The 21747-nt window shown below is 45.1% G+C and overlaps 1 protein-coding gene across 1 annotated transcript in view; it reads right to left on the bottom strand.

Moving 5' to 3' along the window:
• LOC126194871 (pancreatic triacylglycerol lipase-like) overlaps positions 1-21747 on the bottom strand; it is a 247020-nt gene that overhangs the window by 148870 nt on the left and 76403 nt on the right. The gene's annotated exons all lie outside the window — the stretch shown is intronic.

Raw genomic sequence — 21747 nt, 5'->3', positions numbered from 1 at the left:
TCGAAAGGTCAGTTTGAACACAAAATCCTGCACCGGCAACACTTTCGCAATTATGGACGACTATAGAGGCAGCTTGACTCAATATTTCTGTAATGGACTTTCGACGACTTATTGAGTCCATGCCACGTCGAGTTGCTGCATTACGACGAGCAAAAGGTGGCCCGAAACGATTATCTGGAGGTATCCCATGACTTTTGTCACCTTATTGTATATACTACTGAACCAACGTTTATTAAAATTTTTACCAAGGACACATCTGCAAAGAGCTGCACTGCCAGATGGAAACGTGAAGCGCTCAGAAGACACGATCGGTCGAAGTTCGTACACGTATACGCCATCGACAAGTATGTAAATAATTTGAGTTGCGATTCTGTGTGACAAATAGAACGCCCACCAGATAGCGGCTTTAGTGTTGTTATCAGGCCTGGTTGGGTACATAAAGGCTGTGAACCGTGCCAGATGTTTAGTGATCACTGTGAAGGACACAGAGATGACACATACTTGTGTGAGACGGTGTTACCAGCAACTGACAATAGTTTGGTTGGTTGATTTGTGGGAAGGGAGCAAACATGGAATTCATTGGTCCCATTGGTTTAAGGGAGGATGGGAAGGATTGCGGCCATTCCCTTTGAAAGGATGACGATGGTGATGATTTAGTTGAGGGGACACACGACATCATGGTCATCAGCCCAATGCAAAAAGTCAACATGAAATCTCATGGGTGGGGACGAAGTCTGTCCCCACATGCGGAGCAGTTTATAACGTACTAAAGTCTTCCGCCCTTCCCTACCAGTTTAGGGACGAGACCTGACAGTTCACAAAATTTCACCTCTCTGTTAACACTGGTATCGGTATCTACGAGGATGGTAGGCAGATACCAAGTGAGACCAAGGGTTGCCCTAATATCAGTATAATACACAACACACGTAGCCACAATATGCTGAAATGAAAGCGGCAAGCCACAAACTTCACAGAATGGTGGATCCTCCCGCCAGAGGAGGAAGCCATGTGTGAAAGGGCTATGCCCGATGCGCAGTCTGGTAAGCAAAAGCACTTTCCAGGGGGCGAGACTGACACAAAGTCCGCCAAGCCTTTGTGGTCAATTTGAGCGACCACAGTTTGTTGTCTGACACCTGCAACCATTCAGTCTCCCATTGACACATGATGCATCTGTCAGAAAATTAGATAATGGCGTGCAATGGGATGGGACACTGATGGACAGCACCATCCCAACATGCTTCCTTGGCAGTTTTGTCAACCATGTCGTTATCCTGTATCCCAACGTGGCCAGGCATCCAGCAAAAGATCACCTCCTTGCCACGGCGTTGGAGCCACTGCAAGCAGTCAGGGATGAGCTGAATCAGCGGGTCTACCGGATACATCTGGTGAAGTGCTTGCAGTGCACTGTGCGAGTCGGAACACACAAGAAAACTCGTATGGTGATGTCTGTGAACCCTCTCCAGTATCATCAGAATACCATATAACTCCGCATCATAATTTGTAAATTGTTCTGGAAGACGCACTTTAAAAACCCCATAAGGGAAAACCACAGAACAACCGAGAGCATTCTCCTGCTGGGACCAATCTGTATAAATAACAATAAAACTATGGTACATACTTAAAATAGACGAAAACAAAGTTGTAAAAACCACATATGGAGTACAACTTTTCGTGTGCTGTGTCAAGCTTAAAATCACTTTGGCCCTCTGAAGACACTAAGGCGGCAGTGCATTCCATCCCTGGGAGTGTGTTTTCATGCCCGAGAGATCCAGATCCTTGAGACAGTCCGTAGCATGTATACCAAATGGCTGGGTCGCTTAGGGCCGATTCGCTTTCAAAGGAACCATCCCGGCATTTTCCTGAAGCGATTTAGGAAAATCACGGGAAACCTAAATCAGGACGGACGGATGCGAGTCTGAACCATCGTCCTGTCGAATGCAAGTACAGTGCGCTAACCACTGCACCACCTCGCTCGGTAACAGTAGCCTGAAAGGGGCCTCAATATGTGTCTCCATTTGGCCACCTTGGGGAATATCCAGATTTGTAGAGCATTGCAATGTGACAGTGGCCCGATGTTGGACTGCATGGGATCGTGGGATCAAGCATACTCGTTGTCTAGGTTCCAGCAGATCACATCTGACCACAACCAGCGAGCATTGCCATATTGTACACCAACTATGTCGTAACCCCTTCATAGAGCCTACCATCTGAGAACAAGTAGTAATGGGCTGCCTGCAACATTCTAGGTCTTCCTGCACCATTGGTGCAGCAGCTGGTCTAAGGAACTGCCATTAACACAACAACAAAAACGGCTGCAATTAGAGTGGTTCCATCACCAGGAAACGTGAGCTTCTGATGAATGGCGTTGTACTGTGTGCCGAGATGAATCGTCGTTCTGCACCATTCCAGATGGTCATCGTCGGTGAGTATGTTGGAGACAGTTCTCATTCTTCCTATGTTTTCGAGAGACATATCGTCTTACTCCCGATATCACGCTGTGGGGAGCCATCAGATATGATTCCAAGGTACGGCTAGTAGCAACTGAGGGAACTCTGAGGTCATGACGGTACGTCACGAACATTCTGCGTCCTCAAGTGTTACCTCTCACCTGACAGTACCGTGGTGCCACCTTCAACGTGTAACATGTGTCTCTGAACTGTATGCATGTTTTCATGGTACTCCTGTCGCCACCAAGATCCCCATACCTGTGTCTGACAGAACATGTATGGTGCCAGCACAGATGTCCATTCCATCCCAGTGCCAGTATTCAGGATATCAAGGACATTTACGACACTTGTGGGCCATCTTTCCTAAGAAAAGAATACAGCAGCTTTATGAGATCCTTCCCAACCAAAGCAGTGCGTTTACAGGGTCAGTGGAGCTGTAACATTATATTAAAAAGTGGGCTCATGCTGCCAAGTTCTTTGTAAATTTGACTCGCTATTGTAATCACTAGAATAACATTACATATGCTCTCAACCTGTGAATTTTTACTTTGCTTACTCCTCCACTTCCGGGTGCTACACGTTTTTTGTTTGGCAGTGTACGACGTGTGACAATAAAGTAATGAGACTTAGTAAGATGTGATAACCCTACAGGCTTGCGTAGGCATAATATCTTTGACCTTGGTCTATAAGCTGCTTCGCCGGCCGGTGTGGCCGTGCGGTTCTAGGCGCTTCAGTCTGGAACCGCGTGACCGCTACGGTCGCAGGTTCGAATCCTGTCTCGGGCATGGATGTGTGTGATGTCCTTAGTTAGGTTTAAGTAGTTCTAAGTTCTAGGGGACTGATGACCACAGATGTTAAGTCCCATAGTGCTCAGAGCCATATAAGCTGCTTCTACTCCAAGCGGCACATCGATGCAACTGCTCAACCGTGAGTTGTGCTGTAACAAGTTAACACGTGTTTGTGTCTCTCGTCACGGAAATGGAACCGCATAATATTGCGCAACGGTATGGCATTTCTTTTTGCGTTAAATTGGATGAAAACGCGACGACAACTTACAGTTCGCTTCAGAAGGCTTTTGGAGAGGAGGTTATGTCAAGAGATCAAGTTTTTCATTGGCATTAAATGTTTAGTGAAGGCAGAACGAATGTTGAAGATGAAGACCGCAGAGGACGCCCATCAATCTCACGGATGGAAGTCAACTTGGCCAGGGTGCGTGAAATGGCTCTGAGCAGTGTGGGACTTAACTTCTGAGGTCATCAGTCCCCTAGAAGTTAGAACTACTTAAACGTAACTAACCTAAGGACATCACACACATCCATGCCCGAGGCAGGATTTGAACCTGCGACCGTAGCGGTCGCGCGGTTCCAGACTGTAGCGTCTAGAAGCGCTCGGCCACTCCAGCCGGTAGGGTGCGTGAACTCGTATCATCTGATCGCAGATTATCCATGAAAATGATTGCAGAAGAACTTAACATCAATCGAGAAACGGTTCGTCTAATAATAACTGAAGATCTTGGTATGAGAAAGATTTGTGCAAAAATTGTCCCCAAAAATCTCACACCACAACAGCGAGAATACGGAAAAATGTGGCAGCGGATCTGTTAGAGCAGACGAAATCAATCCAGAATTGTTGAGTCGTGTTATCACTAGTGATGAAGGTTTGTTTTTTCATTACGATCCAGAGACAAAGCACCAAAGTTCGCAATGGTGCTCAAAGGGATTACTCAGACCAAAAAAAGCTCGCATGTCAAAGTCAAAAGTGAAATGCATGTTTGTGTGCTTCTTTGATTCCAAGGGAATTGTTCATACAGATTAGGTGCCTCCTGGACAAACAGTTAACCAATATTACTACAAAGAAATTTTAGAAAGACTTCGTAAAAGAGTTCTTCGTGTCCGTGCCAACATTGGTGATAATTGGATTCTGCATCACGATAATGTGCTATCCCATACTGCTCTGTCAGTACAGCAATTTTTAAACGCAAAACAAATTTCACTACTACTACAGCTACCTTATTCACCAGATATGGCTCCGTGCGACCTTTTTTTATTTCCAAGAGTCAAAACTGCTTTCAAGGGACACCATTTTCAAACAACACAAGTTATCCAAAAAGCTGTAACGAGGGTCTTGCAGGATATTACAGAAGATGAGTTCCAGAAATGTTACCATCAATGGCAGAAGCGCTGGAAAATGTGTTTGCAATCAGAAGGGAACTACTTTGAAGGAGACAACACTAAACTTAACTAAAACGGTAAGCAACATTTTTTTCACATCAGTCTCATTACTTTATTGTCGCTAGGGCTAGAATACTCTACATGATTTTAACTCTAAGAATTCAGTTTCCTGGAAAGCTTCCAAAGACGTTTAGTAACAGGTTTTGTTAAGCTCTAACTTGGGAAGTCATTTATTCAGTAAAGTATTTGTTATTTGAGGGTCATTTTTAAAGTAAGAACCGACAGCACATCGTTTTCGCGCATCCTACCACAGTCGCCCGCTCTTGGCCAGTCTCCCACCATGCCGCCATTATGTTTGACGTCTCTGCCGGAGTTGCGTGTATTGTTATACTGCTTCGTCTGTCGCCACCAGTAATTCTGTTAATTGTGAAGTGAGCTCGGTTATTAAGTTCTCAAATGCAAGACATGTTCGTCTGGCTGAAACTCACCAGCAGCTTGTTGCAGTCTGTGGTGCTGGTGTAATGAGTGATGGTAATATGCGTAAACAGTGTAGATTGTTCAATGAAGGAAGGGCAAATGTGCATGATGAAAAACGATCTGGATGGTTTGCTGTCATGAATGAAGACTTGATACAAAAATTTGACGAGGCAATTCGCCAAAACAGGCGCTTCGCTATTAACGAGTTCCACCAGAAATTTCCACAAATTTTAAGATCATTGGTTTTTCACCTTGTTACTGACAAACTTCACCACAAAAAAATGTGTGTGAGATGGGTGCCGAAAATGTTGACAGAAGAACACAAAACAATTAAATGGCACATTCTTTGTCCGGTTTGGAGCGCTATGGTGACGTTCTTGAGTCACGTTGTGACCGGTGATGAAACGTGGACTGCGCACTACACTCCACAGAATTAACGTCAATCCAATGAGTGGCGTCATTCAAACTCCCCGACGAAACAACGAAAATTCAAACAAGAATCTTCAACACGGAAAATCATGGCCACGATTTTTTGAGATCGGAAAGGCATTCTTCTGTTAGACTTTTTGCCAAGTGGAATGGCAATAAATGCTGAGAGATACTGTGAAACATTATTAAACCTTAGGCGCTATTCAAAATTGCGCCCGGGGATTGCTCTCTGGCGGCGTCGCTCTGCTTCACGACAATGCTCAACCTGAGGTTGCGGCAGGAACAAAGACTTAGTGCCACAAGTTTCATCGGGAATTAGTGGATCACGCACCATACAGCCCTGATTCAGCACCATCACGCTTTCATCTGTTTCCAAAACTGAACGAATTTTCTTGTGGAAAGCGCTTGGAAAATGATGACACGTTGAAGTAACTGTTACTAACTGATTTAATTGTCAGGTGGCAGAGTTATTTGATCCAGGGACCCAAAAGCTGGTGCGACGACTTGAAAAAGTTTAGTAAATGTTCATGGTGACCATGCTGAAAAGAGAAAAAAATGTGCATATTGTAGTTTCTGATACATTTCACTCTATTACAAATTGGTTCTTAATTTAAAAATGACGCTCGTATTACCTATTTGGAGAAACGACAAGGTGTACAACTTTGCTTCTGCTGTTTTTCCCCAACATTAACGAAAGAAATTGGTTACACGTGTATCATTCAAAGTGTTTTCCATCGCTGGCCACTACCTTTTCCCCTCTTTCGGGCAGTGTATGAATCCCGCGTCGAAAAAATTTTTCATCTTTTGAAGCGATCCATGAGTCGATCCAATTTGTGACTTCTTCATGAAATCGGAAGTGTTGCTCAGCCAGGCCATGCGCCATTGATCTAAACAGGTGATAGTCAGAGGGAGCAATGTCTGGAGAATACGGCGGGTGGGGTAGGACTTCCCATGTTAACGTTTCCAAGTACGTTTTGACCTCTCTTGCGACGTGGGGTCGAGCGTCGTCGTGCTGCAAAATCACTTTATCGTGCCTCTCGCTGTATTGCGGCCGATTGTCTTTTAATGCTCTGCTCAAACACATTCATTGTGTTCGATAATGAGCACCTGTGATTGTTTCACTTGGTTTTAACATCTCATAGTACATGACGCCCCCCCATGAACCATGGACCTTGCCGTTGGTGGGGAGGCTTGCGTGCCTCAGCGATACAGATAGCCCTACCGTAGGTACAACCACAACGGAGGGGTATCTGTTGAGAGGCCAGACAAACGTGTGGTTCCTGAAGAGGGGCAGCAGCCTTTTCAGTAGTTGCAAGGGCAACAGTCTGGATGATTGACTGATCTGGCCTTGTAACAATAACCAAAACGGCCTTGCTGTGCTGGTACTGCGAACGGCTGAAAGCAAGGGGAAACTACGGCCGTAATTTTTCCCGAGGGCATGCAGCTTTACTGTATGATTAAATGATGATGGCGTCCTCTTGGGTAAAATATTCCGGAGGTAAAATAGTCCCCCATTCGGATCTCCGGGCGGGGACTACTCAAGAGGATGTCGTTATCAGGAGAAAGAAAACTGGCGTTCAACGGATCGGAGCGTGGAATGTCAGGTCCCTTAATCGGGCAGGTAGGTTAGAAAATTTGAAAAGGGAAATGGATAGGTTAAAGTTAGATATAGTGGGAATTAGTGAAGTTCGGTGGCAGGAGGAACAAGACTTCTGGTCAGGTGACTACAGGGTTATAAACACAAAGTCAAATAAGGGTAATGCAGGAGTAGGTTTAATAATGAATAGGAAAATAGGAAGGCGGGTAAGCTACTACAAACAGCATAGTGAACGCATTATTGTGGCCAAGATAGATACGAAGCCCACACCTACTACAGTAGTACAAGTTTATATGCCAACTAGCTCTGCAGATTATGAAGAAATTGAAGAAATGTATGATGAAATAAAAGAAATTATTCAGATAGTGAAGGGAGACGAAAATTTAATAGTCATGGGTGACTGGAATTCGAGTGTAGGAAAAGGGAGAGAAGGAAACGTAGTAGGTGAATATGGATTGGGGCTAAGAAATGAAAGAGGAAGCCGCCTGGTAGAATTTTGCACAGAGCACAACTTAATCATAGCTAACACTTGGTTTAAGAATCATGAAAGAAGGTTGTATACATGGAAGAACCCTGGAGATACTAAAAGGTATCAGATAGATTATATAATGGTAAGACAGAGATTTAGGAACCAGGTTTTAAATTGTAAGACATTTCCAGGGGCAGATGTGAACTCTGACCACAATCTGTTGGTTATGACCTGTAGATTAAAACTGAAGAAACTGCAAAAAGGTGGGAATTTAAGGAGATGGGACCTGGATAAACTGAAAGAACCAGAGGTTGTGCAGAGTTTCAGGGAGAGCATAAGGGAACAATTGACAGGAATGGGGGAAAGAAATACAGTAGAAGAGGAATGGGTAGCATTGAGGAATGAAATAGTGAAGGCAGCGGAGGATCAAATAGGTAAAAAGAAGAGGGCTGGTAGAAACCCTTGGGTAACAGAAGAAATATTAATTTTATTGATGAAAAGAGAAAATATAAAGATGCAGTAAATGAAGCAGGCAAAAACGAAAACAAACGTCTCAAAAATGATATCGACAGGAAGTGCAAAATAGCTAAGCAGGGATGGCTAGAGGACAAATGTAAGGATGTAGAGGCTTGTCTCACTAGGGGTAAGATAGATACTGCCTACAGGAAAGTTAAAGAGACCTTTGGAGATAAGAGAATCACTTGTATGAACATCAAGAGCTCAGATGGAAACCCAGTTCTAAGCAAAGAAGGGAAAGCAGAAAGGTGGAAGTAGTATATAGAGGGTCTATACAAGGGCGATGTACTTGAGGACAATATTATGGAAATGGAAGAGGATGTAGATGAAGATGAAATGGGAGATACGATACTGCGTGAAGAGTTTGACAGAGCACTGAAAGACCTGAGTCGAAACAAGGCCCCCGGAGTAGACAACATTCCATTGGAACTATTGACGGCCTTGGGAGAGCCAGTCCTGACAAAACTCTACCATCTGGTGAGCAAGATGTATGAAACGGGCGAAATACCCTCAGACTTCAAGAAGAATATAATAATTCCAATCCCAAAGAAAGCAGGTGTTGACAGATGTGAGAATTACCGAACAATCAGTTTAATAAGCCACAGCTGCAAAATACTAACACGAATTCTTTACAGACGAATGGAAAAACTAGTAGAAGCCGACCTCGGGGAAGATCAGTTTGGGTTCCGTAGAAATACTGGAACACGTGAGGCAATACTGACCTTACGACTTATCTTAGAAGAAAGATTAAGGAAAGACAAACCTACGTTTCTAGCATTTGTAGACTTAGAGAAAGCTTTTGACAATGTTGACTGGAATACTCTCTTTCAAATTCTATAGGTGGCTGGGGTAAAATACAGGGAGCGAAAGGCTATTTACAATTTGTACAGAAACCAGATGGCAGTTATAAGAGTCGAGGGACATGAAAGGGAAGCAGTGATTGGGAAGGGAGTAAGACAGGGTTGTAGCCTCTCCCCGATGTTATTCAATCTGTAAATTGAGCAAGCAGTAAAGGAAACAAAAGAAAAATTCGGAATAGGTATTAAAATCCATGGAGAAGAAATAAAAACCTTGAGGTTCGCCGATGACATTGTAATTCTGTCAGAGACAGCAAAGGACTTGGAAGAGCAGTTGAACGGAATGGATGGTGTCTTGAAGGGAGGATATAAGATGAACATCAACAAAAGCAAAACGAGGATAATGGAATGTAGTCGAATTAAGTCGGGTGATGTTGAGGGTATTAGATTAGGAAATGAGACACTTAAAGTAGTAAAGGAGTTTTGCTATTTGGGGAGCAAAATAACTGATGATGGCAGAAGTAGAGAGGATATAAAATGTAGACTGGCAATGGCAAGGAAAGCGTTTCTGAAGAAGAGAAATTTGTTAACATCGAATATAGATTTAAGTGTCAGGAAGTCATTTCTGAAAGTATTTGTATGGAGTGTAGCCATGTATGGAAGTGAAACATGGACGGTAAATAGTTTGGACAAGAAGAGAATAGAAGCTTTCGAAATGTGGTGCTACAGAAGAATGCTGAAGATTAGATGGGTAGATCACATAACTAATGAGGAGGTACTGAATAGGATTGGGGAGAAGAGGAGTTTGTGGCACAACTTGACCAGAAGAAGGGATCGGTTGGTAGGACATGTTCTGAGACATCAAGGGATCACCAATTTAGTATTGGAGGGCAGTGTGGAGGGTAAAAATCGTAGGGGGAGACCAAGAGATGAATACACTAAGCAGATTCAGAAGGATGTAGGTTGCAGTAGGTACTGGGAGATGAAGAAGCTTGCACAGGATACAGTAGCATGGAGAGCTGCATCAAACCAGTCTCAGGACTGAAGACCACAACAACAACAGTACATGACGCCGAGCTGGTTCCACCAAATGCAGAGCATGATCTTGGAGCCGTGAATATACGGTTTTGCCCTCGACGTGAAATCATGGTCGGGATATCCCCATGATTTTTTGCGTTTAGAGTTATCATAATGAACCCATTTTTCGTCCCCGGTCACAATGCGAAGCAGAAATCCCTTCCGTTTTTGCCTCTGAAGCAACTGTTCACAAACACAAACACCGTTCAACGTCTCTTGATTTCAGCACACACGGGACCCAAGTACCTTCTTTCTGAATCATGGCCATAGCCTTGAGACGTTGTGAAATGGCTTACTGTGTCACTCCCACTAATCATGCCAATTCTTCTTCAATTTGACGCGAGTCTTCACTCAGCAATGTCTCCAATTCTGCATCTTCGAAAACATTCTTTCTTCCACCACTATGCCGGTATACGACGTTAAAATCACCGTTCTTGAAGCGTTGAAACCACTCACGACACGTTCTTTCACTAATAGCGTCCTTAGCATACCTACTTAGGAGCATTCAGTGAGACTCAGCCGCTGTTTTCTTCATATTGAAACAAAACAGTAACACCTCCTGCAAGTGACGAAAATTAGGTTCGTAAACTGACATTTTCAATCAAGAACAACTTTATGATGCAGACACAAATCGACTAATGTTTTAATGAGGTTATGCTGACCGAGGTCGAAGCTAATTTCCTGACGTCTGCGATCTGTTTCTTTCGACCGCTACTTACAGTTATCGCCACCTTTCGGCAAACGGCGGATGCAGAGTTGTACACCTTGTATTTCCTCTTGTTTAGATTTACTACTACAAAGTAACTGGAATTGTGTATGACATTTGCAGTTGATACTAAATATTAGGACTTGGTGCACCAGCTGCAGCAGTACAGTAAATTACAATTATTTTATTTCCACAAAATTCACTGATGTTCAAATGGTTCAAATGGCTCTAAGCTCTGTGGGACTTAACATCTGAGGTCATCAGTCCTCTAGAACTTAGAACTACTTAAACATAACTAACCTAAGGACATCACACACATTCACGCCCGAGGGACGATTCGAACCTGCGACCGTAGCGGTCGCGTGGTTCCAGACTGAAGCGCCTAGAACAGCTCGGCCACAGTGGCCGGCTGATTACGGGGAAGGGACCAAACAGCGAGCTCATCGGTCCCATTAGGGAAGGATGGGAAATGAAGTCGATCGTTCCTTTCAAAGGAACAATACCGGCATTTGCCTGAAGCGATTTAGGGAAATCATGGAAAATCTAAATCAGGATGGCCGGACGCTGGTTTGAACCGTCGTCCTCCCGAAATGCGAGTCCAGTGTGTTAACCACTGCGCGGCCTCGCTCGGTCCCTGGGTGGTGTTTACGTTTATCTGTATCCAAAAACCATCAAGGAATACCAGTTAAAAGATCAAACAGAAATTGTGCGAGTATATGCAAAAATATAAAATGAAGAGAGGAATACCGACTTCAGAGTCGCTGAGACTCTTGCTGGACCCCTCGTGGCTGCGAGTATCGCTATTCGCTCCCCGCGCGAGGCGCGTTAATTCGTGCCGGAGCATCAGGCAACTGAGCGATCGAGGTATTAGACATTCTCGAAATCGTGAAAAGAATGTCGTCCAATTTCCTTTGCAGTCATCACGGTTGGGGGATTCCTTAGGGTTTTTAAGTGGCTTAGCTCATGGCTGAGATTATGAAATCATTGTTAATTCTTTCTCCCGTGCTCTTTCAGTTTAGCTAGTGAGCCAGCACTTATGATCCGATCGACAAGGGGACACAAAAGCTCTAACTGTTCTCTTCCTCCTCATAAGGCGATCGATGGGTAATAAAGTCACTGTTACGGCTGATTCTCCGTTACAGCCTGTCCTACGCCGCGCTAAATGATGGAAGACCACGGTGACGGCTTGATCTATGCAGGCTTCGGATCTAACGCTAGGCGACGAATAAATATTGCGTCGCTTCGTTTTTCTCCCACGTCTTTGTGGGTCCCTGCGGCGTTGTGGTAGGTTCTGAACAGACGGTCATCTAAAACTTTGGAGAGATGCCAATCCCTGTAAGAACGCGAGATATATTTGCAAAGCAATACCTAAATCCTAATAAGCAAGTGGATCTTCAGATCGACGCAGATTTTTGTTTTTCATTCGTAAAGAAGTGAATTTTTATGTACATTTCAATAAGTACACTGGACCAAAAATTTCGAGAGTTGACGCTAATACCGCGTAACACCGTCTTTAACGTTGTAATGGCCTCATCTCAGCGAGGAAGAGGGCCTACAAGTTTCTTCAGGTATGCCGTATCCAGGGATAGCCACACATCGGGGATTATATCCCGTAGGGCAACCAAATTGAGGGGGTATTGACTCACGTTTCACCCGCTGTTCCAAATAATCTGACATTTTGTATGTGTTTAAGGCATGGTCATTTAGAGAGCCAGCTGATGAGTGCTAGGATGCCTGAATGTTTGTGGCCCATCAACACGGTTGTTGTCATTTTGTACACAGCATATGACATGCTCGCAGGAGATGTGGCTAATAAAGACAATCAATAAGAAATCTACGAAACGTTACACTACATTCAGTGAACTGACATGGAACCCCTTGAGTGCGAGATAGCAAGCTCGGACTTTAGTAAGGCTCATTTAAAAGTCTCAATTACGACAGGAAAAATATTGGATGCTGATGACGCTCACCATGTGCATCAAGAGGACGACAGGAAATGAATGTCCGGAAGGTGCAGAGATCAATCTTCTATGGAATATATGTATTACACTTCACAAAATGAACATCGTCGATATTCAAGAAATGTTCAAAACAAACCATTAACTTGCATCATGGAGACCGAATGAAAAATAGCACGCCACAGTGATCACAAAGGCCCGCGCCATCAAGACTGAAGGAGAACTCTTTGGGAGTTAAAACCGTCAGGACTTCCAGCTAGGTATCCACTCTTAAAGAATACGTATAGAATCATATTAGTGTAACGGGTGATGAGAACTGATGAATTGTGATGGCTAGCAACCGAATGCGAAACAGTCTCTCGTGAAAGTGGCTGTCCTTTAAGGCCTAACTACAGACAGTACGATAATACGTTTTATAGGCACGGAAAAAGCAAACATCCTGGAGCTGAATTTGTCCGGTGGTTCCAGGTGGTATGAACTGCAATGTCGCACACTTTTCGGGAGGGATAATTTACTCAAAAAGAAGTATAATTTTTATATGCAGACCTAGAATGAAGCAAAAACTGGTTATTTTGACTAGCTATTGATAAAAATCAGTGCTCATACCATAGTTGTAGTTCTCTTACGTCCATTTTCCCATTCTTGCATGTTGTGACGTAAAAATTCCCTACTGCCATTCCAAGCTCACGCACACGAGAAAGAATCGTAGGGGGCAGAGAACCTCTAACTTCTCGCAGGACAATGAATAACTGTCCAGCCAATTTACCATCCAGATTAACAGTCGGTTAAGGCATTGGTGTTAGTTGATCTTGATACAACTCCCTCGGTACCTCTGATTTCCAGGGTTCCTTCCAGATGCATTGCCTCTTCATCTCCCCATTGGTTGGAGTTGAAAACGAATTCCTTACTCAACGATGGGATAAGTTTACCTCATTTACAAATTTTCGGGCCGATTCCACAGTTTGCTGTGCTTCGTCAAGATTACGCTTTGTTTGAAATTTCGTTATCATACGTCTTCCAGCTCTGCAGCGCTGTTTGAAGTTATGCAACCATCCGCTGCTTCCCTTGAAATCGCTGTAATCTACGCCGCGCGCAGTTTTTATACGCAGACCAAGAATGAGGCAAAAACTTGATATTTTGACCATTTATTGGTCAAAATCAGTGCTCATACCATAGTTCTAGTTCTCTTACGTCCATTTTCCCACTTTTGCATATTGTGACGTAAATATTCCCTATTGCCCTTGCAAGATCACGCACACGAAAACGAATCGTAGGGGGCGGATTACCTCTAACTTCTCGCAGGACAGTGAATAACTTTCCAGCCAATTTACCATCCAGATTAACAGTCGGTATAATTGTATACGAATCCGTTAAGGCATTGGTGTTACTTGATCTTGATACAACTCTCTCGGTACCTCTGATTTCCAGGCTCCCTTCCAGATGCATTTCCTCTTCAACTCCCCATTGGTTGGAGTTGAAAACGAATTCCTTACTCAATGATGGGATAAGTTTATCTCATTTACAAATTTTCTGGCCGATTCCTCAGTTTGCTGTGCTTCGTCAAGATGACGCTTTGTTTAAAATTTCGCTAACATGCGTTTTCCAGTTCTGTAGCGCTGTTTGAAGTTATGTAACCATCCGCTACTTCCCTTGAAATCGCTGTAATCTACTTCGCGCGCAGTTTAATGTGCATAACGTAGTAGATCACTATCATGCATATCCTGTAAATCACATCGAGCATCCTTGAAACTCGCAAACACCACTTTTTGTAACAAGTGGGCCTTGTCGTCCCTTCAATATCCGTAGTTTTTCTTATGCACTACACTATCATATTGCTGCGGACTTATCGAAATCTGTCCATGATTATTTTTTTTACTGTGCTGCGGATGTACTTCCATGTACGTAATTATGTTTCGTGCCCGCTCCTTGGACGACGATTGTCCTTTACTGAGTTTCGCTATAGATGGGAATTGTGGCTCCCTGTCCGACAGAGATTATGAACTACAAGGCTCGGCACCTGTTTCATTATCAGTTTCACTTGTTAAGCACGCATCGTCATCACTGTACACCTCACATATACTGCCCGCACAGTCGAGCGCATACGACACCACATATTCCACTGACTCATCTTGCAGAAACGCTAATACTTCACCTGGAATTTCTTTCTCACTCTGCGAAATACCTTGGGTTCCTTTCTGACGAAATGTCATATTCGCCAAACGTGGTTGTCGGTATAATGCAATGGTTGCTTTGCTTACCGTTGCCATTACTCTGCTTTGTATCAACACCACTAGCACTGTTGTGAGTTACTCGTCGACAAAGCAGTTGAACTACGCTCTGTAGCCTCATGCTGTGCTCACGATCTGATACCTCCAGCCTCCACCCCTGCTACCATTAAAGCCAATATTGCGGTTGTATGGTAGGCCATGTGTCGGGCATCGAATGTCGTAATCATCATTGACCTTTCGCAACCTCACACTCAAGAGGTTCCTAATGAGACGTACATAACTTTGTATAAATGTAGGTTCTTCTGCCATACACGGTGGTCCATTGATCGTGACAGGGCCAAATATCTCACGAAATAAGCGTCAAACGAAAACTCTACAAAGAACGAAACTTGTCTACCTTGAAGGGGGAAACCAGATGGCGCTATGGTTGACCCGCTAGATGGCGCTGCCATAGGTCAAACGGATATCAACTGCGTTTTTTTTTTTAAATAGGAACCCCCATTTTTATTACATATTTGTGTAGTACGTAAAGAAATATGACTATTTTAGTTGTACCACTTTTTTCGCTTTGTGATAGATGGCGCTTCAATAGTCACAAACATATGGCTTACAATTTTAGACGAACAGTTGGTAATAGGTAGGTTTTTTAAATTAACGTTTGAACGTTTTATTTCGGCTGTTCCAATGTGATACACGTACCTTTGTGAACTTATCATTTCTGAGAACGCTTGCTGTTACAGCGTGATTACCTGTAAATACCACATTAATGCAATAAATGCTCAAAATGATGTCCGTCAACCTTAATGCATTTGGCAATACGTGTAACGACATTCCTCTCAACAGCGAGTACTTCGCCTTCCGTAATGTTGGCACATGCATTGACGATGCGCTGACGCATGTTGTCAGGCGTTCTCTGTGTATAACGATAGCACATATCCTTCAACTTTACCCACAGAAAGAAATCGGGGGACGTCAGATCCGGTGAACGAACGGGCCATGGTAGGGTGCTTCGACGATCAATCTACCTGTCATGAAATATGCTATTCAATACAGCTTCAACCGCACACGAGCTATATCCCGGACATCCATCATGTTCGAAGTACATCGCCATTCTGTCATGTAGTGAAACATCTTGATGTAACATTGGTAGAACATTACGTAGGAAATCAGCATACACTGCACCATTTAGATTGCCATCGATAAAATGGAGGCCAATTATCCTTCCTCCCATAATGCCGCACCATGCATTAACCCGCCAATGTCGCTGATGTTCCACTTGTCGCAGCCATCGTGAATAGTGCATATTATGCCGGTTCGCGTTACCGCTGTAGGTGAATGACGCTTCGTCGCTAAATAGAACGCGTGCAAAAAATCTGTCACCGTCCCGTAATTTCTTTTGTGCCCAGTGGCAGAACTGTACACGACGTTCAAAGTCTTCGCCATGCAATTCCTGGTGCATAGAAATATGGTACGGGTGCAATCGACGTTGATGTAGCATTCTCAGCACCGACGTTTTTGAGATTCCCGATTCTCGCCCAATTTGTCTGATACTGATGTTCGGATTAGCCGCGACAGCAGCTAAAACACCTACTTGGGCATCATCATTTGTTGCAGCTCGTGGTTGACGTTTCACATGTGGCTGTTTCCTTAAATAGCGTAACTATCCGGCGAAGGGTCCGGACACTTGGATGATGTCGTCCAGGATACCGAGCAGCATACATAGCAAACGCCCGTCGGGCATTTTGATCACAATAGCCATACATCAACACGATATCGACCTTTTCCGCAATTGGTAAACGGTCCATTTTAACACGGGTAATGTATCACGAAGCAAATACCGTCCGCACGTGATACCACGTACTTATACGTTTGTGACTATTACAGCGTGACTATTACAAAGCGAGAAAAGTGGTCCAACTAAAACATTCATATTTCTTTACGTACTACACGAATAATAAATAAAAATGGGAGTTCCTATTTTAAAACACGCAGTTGATATCCGTTTGACCTATGGCAGCGCCATCTAGCGGGCCAACCATAGTGCCATCTGGTTTCCCCCTTCAAGCTAGACGAGTTTCTTTCTTTGTAGTTTTTTCGTTTGATACTTATTTCGTGAGATGTTCGGCCCGGTCACTATGAATGGACCACCCTGAGAGTAATGTTCTTGATAGAAACAAATACTCTGTAATGCTGACGCTCTCATAAAAGTCTCCGAGTATTAGTAGTGTCGGGCAACGTTGATGTAATGTCCTCATTGCAGCTTTCCGTACTAATGTTGATAACTCTACAGATGAACCGAAGCTGGGGCGGAAGCACTGAGTGTGGCTGTTTAAAACGACGTTCCAGCCAATCAAAGTCGTGAGAAGTGAGGTCATGTCGGTTTATCATCCTCTGGTGGCGAGTATGCGTGCAGTCGCCTCTCGGAGAACACCCAGAAGCAGAACACACAGATCCTCGTCGCCCTTCAGGCAACAGTCCAGCAGTCGCTCCCCTCTGCTACTTCCTAACAAGGGAAACTCCCCATCGCACCCCCCTCAGATTTAGTTATAAGTTGGCACAGTGGATAGGCCTTGAAAAACTGAACACAGATCAATCGAGAAAACAGGAAGAAGTTGTGTGGAACTATGAAAAAAATAAGCAAAATATACAAACTGAGTAGTCCATGCATAAGATAGGCAACATGAAGGACAGTCTGGGCTCCGGAGCGCCGTGGTCCCGTGGTTAGCGTGAGCAGCTGTGGAACAGGAGGTCCTTGGTTCAAGTCTTCTGTCGAGTAAACTTTTAATTTTTTGTTTTGAGACAATTATTATCTGCGCGTCCGTCCGATGCGAGGTAACTGCGCCGTAGTATGGGGACACTACACCTATACAAACATTGAAACACACGTCAGTCGACTACAGCGCACGGGAGTGTTCCTGCTATCGAGGCTCCCTGGTTGGCAGTTGACTGTTCGCTACTTTGGACGAGAGTCCATTAAATACGTGAGATGTATTCCGTGGGCAATATGAATCCAGCAAATATAGCTCGCGACTTCAATAACAAGGTTAATGAATATTTTTCGAACCCATACTACGGCGCAGTTACCTCGCATAGGACGGATGGACGGACAGATAATAATTTTAAGAAAATAAAAAATTTAGTTTTTCACTCGAGGGAAGACTTGAACCAAGGACCTCCTGTTCCACAGCTGCTCACGCTAACCACGGGACCACGGCGCTACGGAGCCCAGACTGTCCTTCATGTTGCCTATCTTATGCATGGACTACTCAGTTTGTATATTTTGCTTATTTTTTTCATAGTTCCACACAACTTCTTCCTGTTTTCTCGATTGATCTGTGTTCAGTTTTTCAAGGCCTATCCACTATGCCAACTTATAACTAAATCTGAGGGAGGTGCGATGGGGAGGTTCCCTTGTAAGTAGTATCAAAACCCCATCATGAATAGATGACCGAATATTCAAGGCCTGACAATCTGCGTCTTTAACGCAGATGGCATTGTTAATCAAGAGGTCGAGTTCAGAGAACTCATGAAGAAGTTCTCCATCGACATATGCATGATGGGGGAAACCCACCTAAAACCGGGAATAAAAGCGACAGTTCCCAACTACGTTAGCTACCGTAAAGACAGGCCAACCCAAGGCGGAGGAGTGGCCATATATGTAAAAAGAGGGATCCCCCACCACCAGGTATTCTTACCAGCTACCAACAAAATCTAAGCAATGGCGGTGGAAGTAAGCACTGCCACTGGACCCCTAACAATTGTTGCAGTCTACCGACCCCCACATGACCAGATAGATGAGGGAGACATAGCTGCTCTAGAGCAAATTGAAGGTAAACTCATAATAGGGGGAGACTTCAATGCCAAACACCCTGATTGGAATTCTAGAGTAACCTCCAGAGCAGGCGCCAAACTGCAACAACTATCGCGCACCCACCACTTCGAAACATGGGGTCCAGTCGAGCCCACACATTTTCCAAAAAATGGAGGCAGGCCCGACGTGTTAGACAGCTCTCAATAGGAGTATCGCAGGGTTTGTGGCCGCAAGGACAATCAACAGAATGTCCTCCGACCACAACCCAGTGATTCTGGAGGTCGATGTGGGAGAATGGGTAGCACTCCCACGGTACCAGACGTCGTACAAACGTACAGACTGGGAGCGATACCAAGAAACTGTCGCCTCTGATATCGCTCGCGCTCCGCCACCTACTGCCGAAACAGTAGAACAAGCGCTACAAGACCTAACAGGCACCATCTTGCAGGCAGCGGAAGAAGCCACCCCTCCACAAAGGGATGGCCCACCGCCGCAAATACAGCTCCCGGAACACTTGCTAGCTAAAATCCGACATAATAACATAGTGGCAAAAGGGTGGAGGATCGCCAGAAATCAGGCCACCAGGAGGCTGCTCAATCGTCTACAGAGAGAACTGAAGGTAGCGCTCAATGAGCACAGAAACCAGCAATGGCAAAACCGCCTCACAGCTCTCAAAGTAGACGATCATACACTATGGCAAGCGACCAAACAGTTTACAAAAAGACGCGCTAGGATGCCGCCACTGCATGGCGAGCGGGGACTGGTCTACAGCCATGCTGGAAAGGCCAATGCCCTCGCCGACTCCTTCGAGAAGCAGTTCCAAGCGGCAGAACCCCAGGATGAAGAGCATGAAGAGGTAGTCAGTCGTCAACTGACTGTCTTCCTCAATGCCGAGGAGGACCCAGAGGACGAACCCATACTTTTTGCCCCCGAGGACGTGGCAAGAGTAATCAGGTCCCTCCCTACAAAAAAGGCAGCAGGGCACGACAGTGTCACTAATCAGTTAGTCAAAAATCTCCCACCCACAGCAATCACACACCTCGCGAACGTCCTCAACGAGATTACTCGATCTCGTGTTTTCCCAGCTTGCTGGAAATATGCGGAAGTGGTCGCGATACACAAACCAGGGAAAGACCCTCTATTCCCGCAGCACTACAGGCCGATTAGCCTCTTGCCAACTCTCAGCAAGATCTATGAGCGCCTCCTGCTAAGACCAATACAAGAACATATTACCAGAGAGCAAATTCTGCCGGATTTCCAATTTGGGTTCTGGCAGAACCACTCTGCCCCACAACAGGTCATGAGAATGGTTGAAGCAGCCACAGAGGGCTTCAACCGCAGAGGCACTTGCGGGATAGTGCTACTAGACGTAGCCAAAGCCTTTGATTCAGTATGGCATAGAGGGCTACTCTACAAGTTGTACACACAAGGGTTTCCCGGGAGCATAGTGCAGCTGATCAAGAGCTATCTCACGAACAGGACTTTCTCCGTCAAAGTAGAAACTGCCACCTCCACCAGAAGGCGTATTCGTGCTGGGGTGCCACAGGGATCGGTCCTTGGGCCCTATTGCACAGTTTGTACACTGCGGACACTCCAACAGCCCCCCTGGTGCACACTGCACAGTACACTGACGATACAGTCTTCTACACGAGAAACGCGAACAAGGACCTGGTCATCCGTAGGCTACAAAAGGTTTTAGATGACAGAAACTTGGGCCCGTCGCTGGCGCATCACCATCAACTCTGAGAAGACGCAGGTAATGCTGATTACCCGCAGGCTCGGAAGGCGCGAACCTCCTCAACGTCCTCCCTCCACCTTCACCTAAATGGAACCCAACTCCCCTGGCGCAGAACCGCCAAGTACCTTGGCGTAACCTTGGACTCTCGTCTTACGTGGAAACACCACATAGACGAGGTCCACAGGAAGGTCTGCGCCAGAATGTCCATCCTATACCCTATCCTGAACACAACCAGCTCCCTTCCCTGCCCAGTAGCAGTAAATGTGTACCAGGCCCTGATCCGGCCAGTAATGGAGTATGCGTGCCCTGTCTGAGGATACGCGGCAAAGCAGCACCTGGACAAACTCCAGAGGCTGCAGAACCGCGCCCTCAGAAGGTCACTGCATCTACCTCTTGGATTCCCCACAGACGACCTGCACGCCGCAGCCGAAATCCCACTCCTGAGAGAGTGTTTCCAGGATCTGGCAAGGGCCTTCTATGAGGGTTCTTCCAGATCCGGAAACGCACTCATCCACTCCCTAGGTCGGTATGACATGTCCCGCGATAAGCACAAGCGCCCTATGACGATCTTCGACGACTAAGTCGAAAAGAAAATCCCAACACCCAATCCCTAATCCTGTTCCTTCCCATATAACACCAATCTTCTCACCTACCTCAGGCAAGTACCAGACACACTCACAACGATCATCACATATCACAGACACCAAAAAAACTATAGAAAAATCACACACACAAGTTCACAGGGGAGTAAAAGCCGAAAAGCTACAAACTCCCTCTCACACTTCCCCAAAGAGGGGAAAGTAAAAGATGAAAGCAGCAGCTCGGAGAACAGCAAGCGACGGAAGAGCTAGCTCGCCCACCGGCGCCCTGATAACAGGTTTAAACGTGCCGTGTCCCTCTAGCTGTGAGCGGCTCGCGGAACACTGGGTGCGGTCGACGAAGAAGCCGCCATACCGCAGCACACTCGTCATCAAGGTGCAGAAGCAAAGGCAGAAAATGCACACGCCACCAGTTAATTACTGCCTACCACCTACTCCTATTGTCTATTACTTATGCAGATGTTGTCACACACAAGAGACCTAAAAATACACTACTGGCAATTGAAATTGCTACACCAAGAAGAAATGCAGATGATAAACGGATATTCAGTGGACAAATATATTATACTAGAACTGACATGTGATTACATTTTCATGCAACTTGGGTGCATAGATCCTCAGAAATCAGTACCCAGAACAACCACCTCTGGCCGTAATAACGGCCTTGATACGCCTGGGCATTGAGTCAAATAGAGCTTGGATGGCGTGTACAGGTACAGCTGCCCAT

This window comes from Schistocerca nitens, chromosome 7 (genome assembly GCF_023898315.1).
Source record: "Schistocerca nitens isolate TAMUIC-IGC-003100 chromosome 7, iqSchNite1.1, whole genome shotgun sequence".
NCBI lineage: Eukaryota > Metazoa > Arthropoda > Insecta > Orthoptera > Acrididae > Schistocerca > Schistocerca nitens.
This window is presented reverse-complemented; position numbering and strand designations above follow the sequence as displayed.